Raw genomic sequence first — 9,485 nt, forward strand, 5'->3', positions numbered from 1 at the left:
CCTGTACCAATTTCTCACCCAAGGAGAAGGTGTGGGGTGGGCAGGTCCCCCAGCCAGGCATGCCCCTCTTCCGCCTGCCAGCTTGCCAGCTCTGCCTTACCATCCCCAAACACGTCTCCATACCCAGGAGTCTACTCCCAGAGAGAAAGAGCAATGAACCCCATTAGGCCCCTTGGGAGGCAGACCCTCTGCCAAGAACAGGCATATGTCTGAGTCAGTCATTCAGGGCCAATGCACATGGAGTGGCCCACAGACTGGATAAAACCTTCTCCGAACCTGACTCATCTCCAGTTGTCCTAAGCCATACTCTCCTCTGGTTTTCCCCCCTCCAAAGCTTCCAGGTCTCACATTTCAAAGTGGGGGAGCAGGGAGGTACATGGAGAAGGGTGGAGGGAATATTGCTGCCTCTTCTCTGCTAAATTGCTGATGTAACAACACTCAAGAGCCCTGGTGTGCCACTGACAGATGTACCCAGATCAGGATAATTTATTTTCCTTTCTTCCCCCTTCCAATCATGTAACTGAAAATGCTTTGATTGCTTCACTGAGGCCAGCAAACCAGGCAGGGAGTCCAGCCTGACCTGCTGCCCTGTACAGACTCTGAATATAGTTTTTACATTGTTTTTAAATTAAGGTATCATTGATACACACTCTTACGAAGGTTTCACAAGGAAAACAATGTGGTTACTACATTCACCCTTATTGGGTCCTCCCCATACCCCATTGCAGTCACTGCCCATCAGTGTAGTAAGATAGTTTTTCCATTTTTAATGTTTTTTAGTGATCAAATATTTGCAACTGAATTTGATGGTAGCGAACACTAATTCTGAACCTCAATCAAGCAAAATGTTATCCTCCCCAAAGAATTCCATTCTTCTCACTAATAGAGTATTACATTACAAAAAAATTGTAGTCAATTAATACAACATTTTGAATTTTGTTAAAAATGTATAGGAATTGGTTTTCTCTCTTGTCACGTATCTACAAAACATCTTCGATTTTACCTCTTAATCCACAGCCTAAAATATTTACTATCTTTTACAGTAGTTTACGGTTTGCTGGCCCCTGGCCTAGTACATCACCTTCTCTAAATCCTGGGACTACAGAAGTATCTAAGGCACCTGTGATCCTTGACTTCATAGAATTTACAAAGAGGCAAGGTGTCCTGGTTCATAGATGGCACCCTTTCTCTGTGTCCCTGGGAGTCCTGTGGAGTCTCTTCTATAAGAACATTGATCCCATTCATGAGAGATCCACGTTCATGATCTAATCACTTCTCAAAGGCCACTCCTCCAAAAACTATAACATAGAATTTCCATATCTGAATTTGGGGAAGACATAAACATTCCAGCCATATCAAAGGTATCTTTATAATTTTTCTGTAAATCTAAACTGACAATGAACAATCTGAAAAGAAAATTTAAAAGACAATTCTATTTATAAAAGTATGAAAAACTACTTGGGAATTAACCAAGGAAATGAAAGACTTGTACAGTGAAAACTGCAAAACATTGGTGAAAGAAATTAAGTCATAAATGGAAAGACATCCCATGTTCATGGATTAGAAGACTTAATATTGTTAAGATGAAAATACTACCCAAAATGATCACCAGATTCAACACAATCCCTATTAAAATCCCAAGGACATTTTTTGCAGAAATAGAAAAAAACATCCTAAAATTGTAGAATCTCAAGGGACCCAAGTAGCCAAACAAATCTTGAAATAGAAGAGCAAAGTTGCAGGACTCACATTCCTGATTTCAAAACATACTAGAAAGCTACAGTAATTGAAAGAGAGTGATGCTGGTATAGTCAGACATACAGACCAATGGAATAAAACAGACCCAAAAATAAACCTTCACATATAAGATCAAATGGTTTTTGACAAGGGGGCCAAAGCCATTCAGTGGGGAAAGGACAGTCTTTTCATCAGAGGGTGCAGGAAAAACTGGATATACACGTAAGAAAAAATTAAGTTAGACCCTTACCTAAGAGCATATACAAAAATTAACTCAAAATGGAAGACCTCAGTGTAAGACCTAGAACTATAAAACTCTTAGAAGAAAACATAGGGTGATTGCTTTACAATGTTGGATTTGGCAATGACTTCTTAGACATGACCCCAAAGGCACAGACAATGAGAGAAAAAATAGACAAACTGGATGCATGAAAAATTTTTAATTTTGTGCATTAAAAGACACCATCAACAGAGTAAAAAAAACAACCCACAAAGTGGGATAAAAGATTTGCAAATTATGTATCTGACAGGAGATTAATATCAGAAATATAGAGAACTTGACAAGAACAAAAAATTTTCAAAAACAAAGGACTTGAATTGATATTTCTCCAGAGGAAATATACAAATGGCCAATAAGCACATGAAAATAAGGTCAACATCACTAATCACCGGCAAAATGCAAATCAAAATTATAAGATACCGCCTCACACCCATTAGGATGGCTGCTATCAAAAAACCAGAAAATAACCAAGTGTTGGCCAGGATGTGGGGAAACTGGAATCCTTGTGCACTGTTTGTGGGAATGTGAAACAGTAGAGCTGCTGTGGAAAACAATACTGTAGTTCTCCAAAAACATAAAAATTAATAAATTATATTGAATAAATAAAATTCCCATATGATCCAGTAATTCCACTTCCCCAAGAGAGTTGAAAGCACAATCTCAAGATATTAGTACAGCCACGTTCATAGAAGCTTTGCTCAGAATAGTAAGATGTGGAAACCACCCTCGTGCCCATCAGTGCCTGAATGGATAAACCAAATGTGGTATATATACAACGGAATGTTGTTCAATCCTAACAAGGAAGAGGATTCTGACACATGCTACCACATGGGTGAACCTTGAAGATATTAAGCTAAGTGAAGTCAGTCACTCACAAAAAGACAAACACTGACTCCACTGATATGAGGTACTTAGAGTTATCAAAACCACAGAGGCAGAAAGTAGGACTGTGGTTGTGAGCGGCTGTGGGTGAGAGGTGGAAACGGGGCCTTATTGTTTAATGGGGACAGAGTTTCAGTTTTGCAAGAGGAAGAGCGTTCTGGAGACAGATGGTGGTGATAGTTGCACAAGAATATGCATTTGCTTACTACCACCGACCTGCACACTTGAAAATGGTTAAGGTGGTAAACTTTGTGTTATAAGTATTTTACCACAATTTTTAAAAATTGGAAAAGTAATCGAGGGGTGGACAGCAGGGTGAAGGATTACGGACTGGCCTGGGGAATGTCCAGGGCCAGAGGCTGTTCTCAGCAAAGAACTTCAGGTGCTGATTCTGCTGTGATTGGGCAGAGATTTGAGAGGCACCACACTTTTTTAAACTGGATCCTTGTTCATATTCCTAATTATATGCACTCATGCTGGCTTCCCAGGGCGGCTGACATGGGCCTGCCAAGGGGGTAGTGACTGGCCCGTGAACAGAGCTGCCCAAGGCAGGTACAAGCACACAGGCCCGAGTGAGCCTGTAATAAATCATTGCAATGATATGAGAAAGGTGCCTGCAGTTTCCCTTTCAATGTTTCCCATTTCTGCATCTTTTCTACCCCTCCCCTCACCTCTCCGGCCAGGGAATCATGTGTGTGCAGAGGGCCTCAGATTCCCAGAGCTGGGGGTGGGTGGAGGAGGGTGTCTATGATTGCATTCCCAACCCTCCAAGGCTCCATTGTGGAGTCCATCTGCTTCCTTCTGAACACCGTCTGCGTCTGATTCGCCTCTGGCTACACAAAGCGGGTTCAGTGGGGCTTTCAGATGCTCCTGCACCACCCGCCCTCAGCACCTACCCAAGGGAGTCCTTTGCTCGGCTGGTGGGAGGGGGAGCAGAGGGGCCCTTGGTGGCAGCAGTCCCTAGGGGCTTGTTAGCATGGGTGGGCAAAGTGCTACCTTGCTGGGAATTTTGTTGCACCTGCACAGTTAAAAGTGGGTGGGTAGTGGTGAAGACACGGTTAGGGAACTTGGGCTCTGGAGTGAGCTGCTTGCTTTCTCCCTGTAATCTCACAGCTCCAAAAACCCACAGGAGGCTGCCAGGTGCCTTGGCCTGCCCCTCAGGAACCCCCAAACTGGTCCCAGCTGACCTCTGCAGATTCCTCTTTCATTCTTCCCTCCAGGGCTGTCAACATGAGCCACTATGATGTGCCAACCCCAAAATACCTTTCTGTCAACCACCCCACCCTTGCTTATGTCATGCCCTCCCCTGAATCTGGAAAGCTCTTCCCACTCCTTTCCCCATTTTTCAAGGTCCAGTTCCAACCCCAAATCCCACTTTTTGGATGACACACCCCTTGTCTACACCAATCCAAATCTCTAGCACCCATCCCAGAACTCAGGTTAGCAGGAAGTACAGAGCTGGCCTGTGTTTGGGCGCAGACTCTGCCATCAGCATGTGCCTGGGCACTCTGCCACGTCTTCTCGCTTGGCCCTCCCAATTATACTATCACTGTCCCCCCACTCTGCAGACAGGAAGGTTGAGTCTTAGGAAAAGAAAGTAACTCACCCAAAGTTATGGGATTAGTAAATGGGCCCTCCAGGATTCAAACTCAAGTCTTCTAGCCCCCAATCCCGTTTAGCTTACATTATCCCATTTCATTGCCTTAACCCCAGGAAAAATCTCATTTCATTCATTCATTCACGAAGTGAACATGAATCCATGTTTACAAAGTGCCAATCACGCAACTAAGCCCCTAGCTAGGTGGATACACCTAGCCAGCCCCTACTCTCCAGGGGTTTCCACGCTGGTGCAGACATACTTAAGGTTATTATACAAAGAGCAGGGGACATAGCAACAGAGGGGAGGCTGGGTGTTATAATTCCCCTTCAGTGGACAAGGAGATTGAAGGAAGGCGGGTAAACGACCTGCCAGACCACAAGCAGATGAACAGCGGAGTGGGCCTCACCAACCAGGGCCAGGGCCCCGGAGGCGCTGACTACCATGCGCACGCTCACGATCTTGCTCAGGGCATATCGGTAGTCTTGGAAAAGCGCCTTGGCAAAAATCTACAGACGTTTACTGCTACAGCTGTTTGACTAGCGCCTCCTACGCTGCGGGACGGGAGGTCACGTGCTCCGCGCGCCCTCCACGCCGCCACGCGACCCGGGCCGGGCCAGGGTTGCTAGGCAACAGGTAAACTGCGCGCCTCGGAGCCGTTTGAGAAGCCCCGAAGCGGGCACCGAGCTGCGGCGCTCCCCCAGCGGCCGGGCGGCAGGAGGAGCGGACCGGAGGTAAGGCGGGTGCCGGAAGGACGTGAGGCTGAAGAGAATGGAGGGAGAAGGGGAGAGCCCCTGAGGGTAGCCGCCGAGAGCGCAAAACCTCCTCGCGGGGCGTCCTCTGGGGTAGCGCTGCCGGCCGGCGGACGCCAGGACCCGCGCTCTGAGGGTCCCCCGCCCCATTAGCCCGCCCTGCCCTCAGGACGCCCCGAGTCCCGGGACCTGCAGGTTCTAAACGCCTTGCCTCCTGCACTGCCCGCTCCCAGCCAGCTGGGTCCTGACACCACCCTCTCCTGGAGGCGGCGGGAGGCCTAAAGGAACTGCCCCTGAATGGATGGGGAGAACAGCCTGGCTGGGGTGGCCTGAGGTTGGGCCTCTGAAGAGGAGGACTTTCTGATAAGAACGGAGGGATGCAAGTTCCTGGTGACTGATCACCTACTAGGCGGCAGGTCCTCTGAATGCATCATTCGGTGCATCCCTCAGCCCATGGAGTGTCAAGCTGCAGGCCACCGGGTCGGCTTGTCCTTCCCACAAGCTCAAAGTTGATCCCCTTCTCTGGAACCGCGAAGTTGCCTCCTCCCAGTTTTCAGACTCTGTTTTCCCCTCTCAGATCATCACCCGGCTGTGCTGTTTTACAAACCAGAAGAGGAAGAGGAGAGAGAGAGAGAGAGTGCTCTAGGCGCAGTGCCCTGGGGGGAGGGTCACAATTCACCTCCTCGGCACGTGTCAAAGGGAGAACTGGGCTCCTCCTCTGCGCCAGGCACTGGGATGGGGCTGAGTAAAAAGACCCCAGTCTTTTCTCAAGGAGACAGCTTTGTATTGGGGAGAGCAGGTGAACACTGGCCAGAGTCACCCTCCAGTTCTGGGGACCCCCTCCCACCTCTCCCTGTCCTCACCCTCTGCCTGCCTGGAGCTCACCCAGGTTGACCCCAGAGTGCGTCTGCAGCCCTGCCTCCCCCGGGGAAGGCTGGTGGGGGGGATCCCAGGGAAACAGGCCTCTTGCAGGCAAGTGAGTCCCTTAGTGTTAGTGGGTGAGTTAGTTCTCCTCAGTGCGTGTCCCACCGCAACAAAGAGTTGAAGGGCAGAGATGCAACAGTGAAATGGAGCACGAGTTTTATTTTAATGCACTCTAAGGGAGGAACAGGGCCGGAGTCAAAGTGGACAAATGCAGGTTTACTTGAATAAAGCAGAGAGGAAGGGGAAGCTCATTGACGGGAACTTGCAAGCTCAAATCAGAGCTCTCAGAGGCGCTTACTTACCTGAAATAGGACAGGGAGTGAAAACTTGTGCTTAAAGTCTGGAAAACAGAATGAAATAGCAAAGTGACAAAGACACCACCGGAAGAACAGAAACTATGTAATAAGTTGAGCAATAAGAAATCTCTTAAAAAAACGCACTCTAAGCAAGGGGAGTGCAGGCAACCTCAGAGAGAAGGCACACTTAGGGACTTAGGATTTTGTCTTAAGGCTTTGAAGAATGGGATAAAGGGTTGGTGGGGAGTCACAGGCTTGTCATGTGGTCTTATGATGTCTATCTCCAGTGAAAGACCATGTGTCACTATCTATAGTCCTCTAGATAATTCTGTAGGATAAACTTCCTGTTCTCCAAGATAGTGGCTACTCCCAAGCACTGGGAACATAATAGTTGACTGCTTGCCCTGCCTTAAGATAAGTTGTTGGCAGATTACCAAAGAATAGTCCAGGAATCTAACTGCCCAATTCTCTTTTAAAATGGAATCTTGGCCTTAAGATAAGTACTTCTTATTCTTATTATGCTATTCATATTTCGGCATTTTTTAAGGAAAATTAATCATGATGCTTGTCCCAGGTCTCTGCCCTAATCTCACCTGCCTTAGCTAGCAGGAGTCTCCAGGTCAGCCCAGATTCAGAGCATGTGGAATGAACTCACATTGCAAAGGGCGTCATCTCTGTGAGTCCTTTCTGGCTCCCTGGCTTTATCTGATCAACTCCCTGAGTTCTTGGTGGGCCCCACCCTCTTTTCATCCCACTCATATCTTTCTGTGTAACATTAGGACCCCAAAGTTTACAAGGTGCACCCAGACATAAGGAGTAAGGAAGGTCTCCTTGCATGCCTCTGCCCTGCCAGGTGTCCCACAGAGGCCATCAGACCCTGGCACAGAGATTGGGGGCCGCCCCAGGGACCACAGGAGGAGGAAAATGTTCTTGTCTTTCTACTGCCGTGGAGCCTGGTGCCACCTTCCATTGCCTCCCTAAGCTGCTACACTGAACTCATTCCCAGAGCTCCCTCAGCCTCACCCCTGGCTTGGAAAATGAACTTGCTCTTAAGCTGGGAAGTTCTTTCCAGGAATCACTTCGCTCATTAGCATTGCACAGGAAGAGTTTTGTTTTTGTAATTGGTGAAGGTTCCCATCTGACTGCCCCCGGGATGCAGGAGACGGTTGATGTTCAGACTGGCACGTCTCCAGTACTATTGTGTTTGAGACTCACTGCAGAATGCTGCCTGCCTCTGGGTCTCTAGGTTCCCACAGGCAGGTGATCACCTCCCCAAAACTCCCAGAGGGCAGCGACACCACTCCTGCCTCCCTCTGCAGCCCTCTTTGCAGACAGCACTGTTGGGGAAGCGCCCCACACACCCCCATGGCACTTGTCTCACCAGGGCAGGAGGACCTCCTGAGACACCCTATTCTGACCTTGTGAGGTCTTCACGCCCTGCCAGCTTGTGAGAAAGAGCCTGCTCTGGGTCCTTGAATGAGCTGTCTTCCTGTCACCAAATGTCCCCTCTGTCTGCCTCCAGACAGAGAACAATGCCTCTGTTCTCACTGCTGGCGTGGCCTTGGGAAGCACCACAAAGGAAAGCAAAGCCGTTATAAATAAGATCTGGGCCAAAGAGGCTACTTTTGTCTTCCTGCAGTTCTCTCGTGCCCTCAAGCCTCCTCCTGTCCCCTAAGAGCAGGCTGTCTCAGAGCGATTGTCTTTTCATGAGGGAGAGACAGGCACGCAGGTGCAGCCCCATTGTACTTCCACAGTGTGCTGGCAGAGGGGGGAATTTAATTCAATGTGATTCTTTTCCACAAGGCCCTGATCTTGTCCATATAGAATAAACACATTAGAGCAACCTGCTGCAACTTGGGCTCGTGTCCCCACCCTCTGCCCCGCCAAGCCATTGCTTCTAGGGTAGAAGAGTTTCTAAACCACAAGAAAGCAGAAAACATACTTCTCTTTTCAGAATACACTGCTTTCTACCAGTCTGATTCAGGTCAAGTTGCCCTGGGGCTGGGAGTGGGATGAGGTGGTGCACTCTTCAAGGAACACTGTGGATGCAAACCCTCCCACCCCCATCCTGCCCCAGCTGCTCCAGGGCCCAATGCCACCCCAGACACATGCTTCCAGGCTGTCTCGCAGCTCTCGGCCCTACGTCTCCGTGGTCAGCAGACAGGACCTATGGGTCTGGTTCCCTGCAGCCCTGGAGGTGAGGGGCAGGTATATTAGACACATGCCTGGTCATAATATTCATCTGGGGTGATTGTGGAAAGCACAAATTGCTAGGCCCCCTCTAAGACATGCAGACCAGCATTTGCAGGGGGGGCCTGGTATCTCTGTATTTTGAATGAATGTCTCAGGTTTGAAAAGTTCTGGCTGAGTGATTAAGAACCCTCACATTAAATTGGTGATTCTCAACCTTGGCTGCATGCTGGAATTATCTGGGGAATTTTTAAAAATACTGCGGAGAGAGTAGAACCTAGTGAGTCTGCAGTTCAGCCTGAGCATTGTGACTTTATAAAGCCCCCCGACTGCTTCTAAATGAGTAGCCAACACTAAGACTCTCCATTTAGAGCCAGATGTGCCGGGTCCTGGCCCCACTGTGGACTTTTCACAAGGTATCTAATCTCTCTGGGCTTCAGTTTCTTCATATACATATATAGGATGAGAATTGCGCTGTTTTGCGGGTTGTGGTGGGCAGGCAGTGTAGGTTTCTGTAACTGCTCTTCCCAGCGCCCAGAACCCCAGGACCCAGTCGGTTTTCAAATATTCTGGATGCAAGTCCTTTCTCAGACACAGGATTTGCAAATATTTTCTCCAAGTCTGCAGCCTGCCTTTTCATTTTCTTAATGTTGTCTTTGGAAGTGCAAAGTTTTTCATTCTTACAAAGTCCAATTTGTCATTGTTCTTTTCTTTTATGGACCATGCTTTTGATGCCATATCTAAGAAGTCTTTGCCTAATCAGGGTCATGAAGATTCCCTTTCTATGTCCTTGCCCCTAAGTTTTGTAGTTTTAGCTCTTAAATTTG

Source organism: Manis pentadactyla, chromosome 4 (genome assembly GCF_030020395.1).
Source record: "Manis pentadactyla isolate mManPen7 chromosome 4, mManPen7.hap1, whole genome shotgun sequence".
In the NCBI taxonomy this organism is placed as follows: domain Eukaryota; kingdom Metazoa; phylum Chordata; class Mammalia; order Pholidota; family Manidae; genus Manis; species Manis pentadactyla.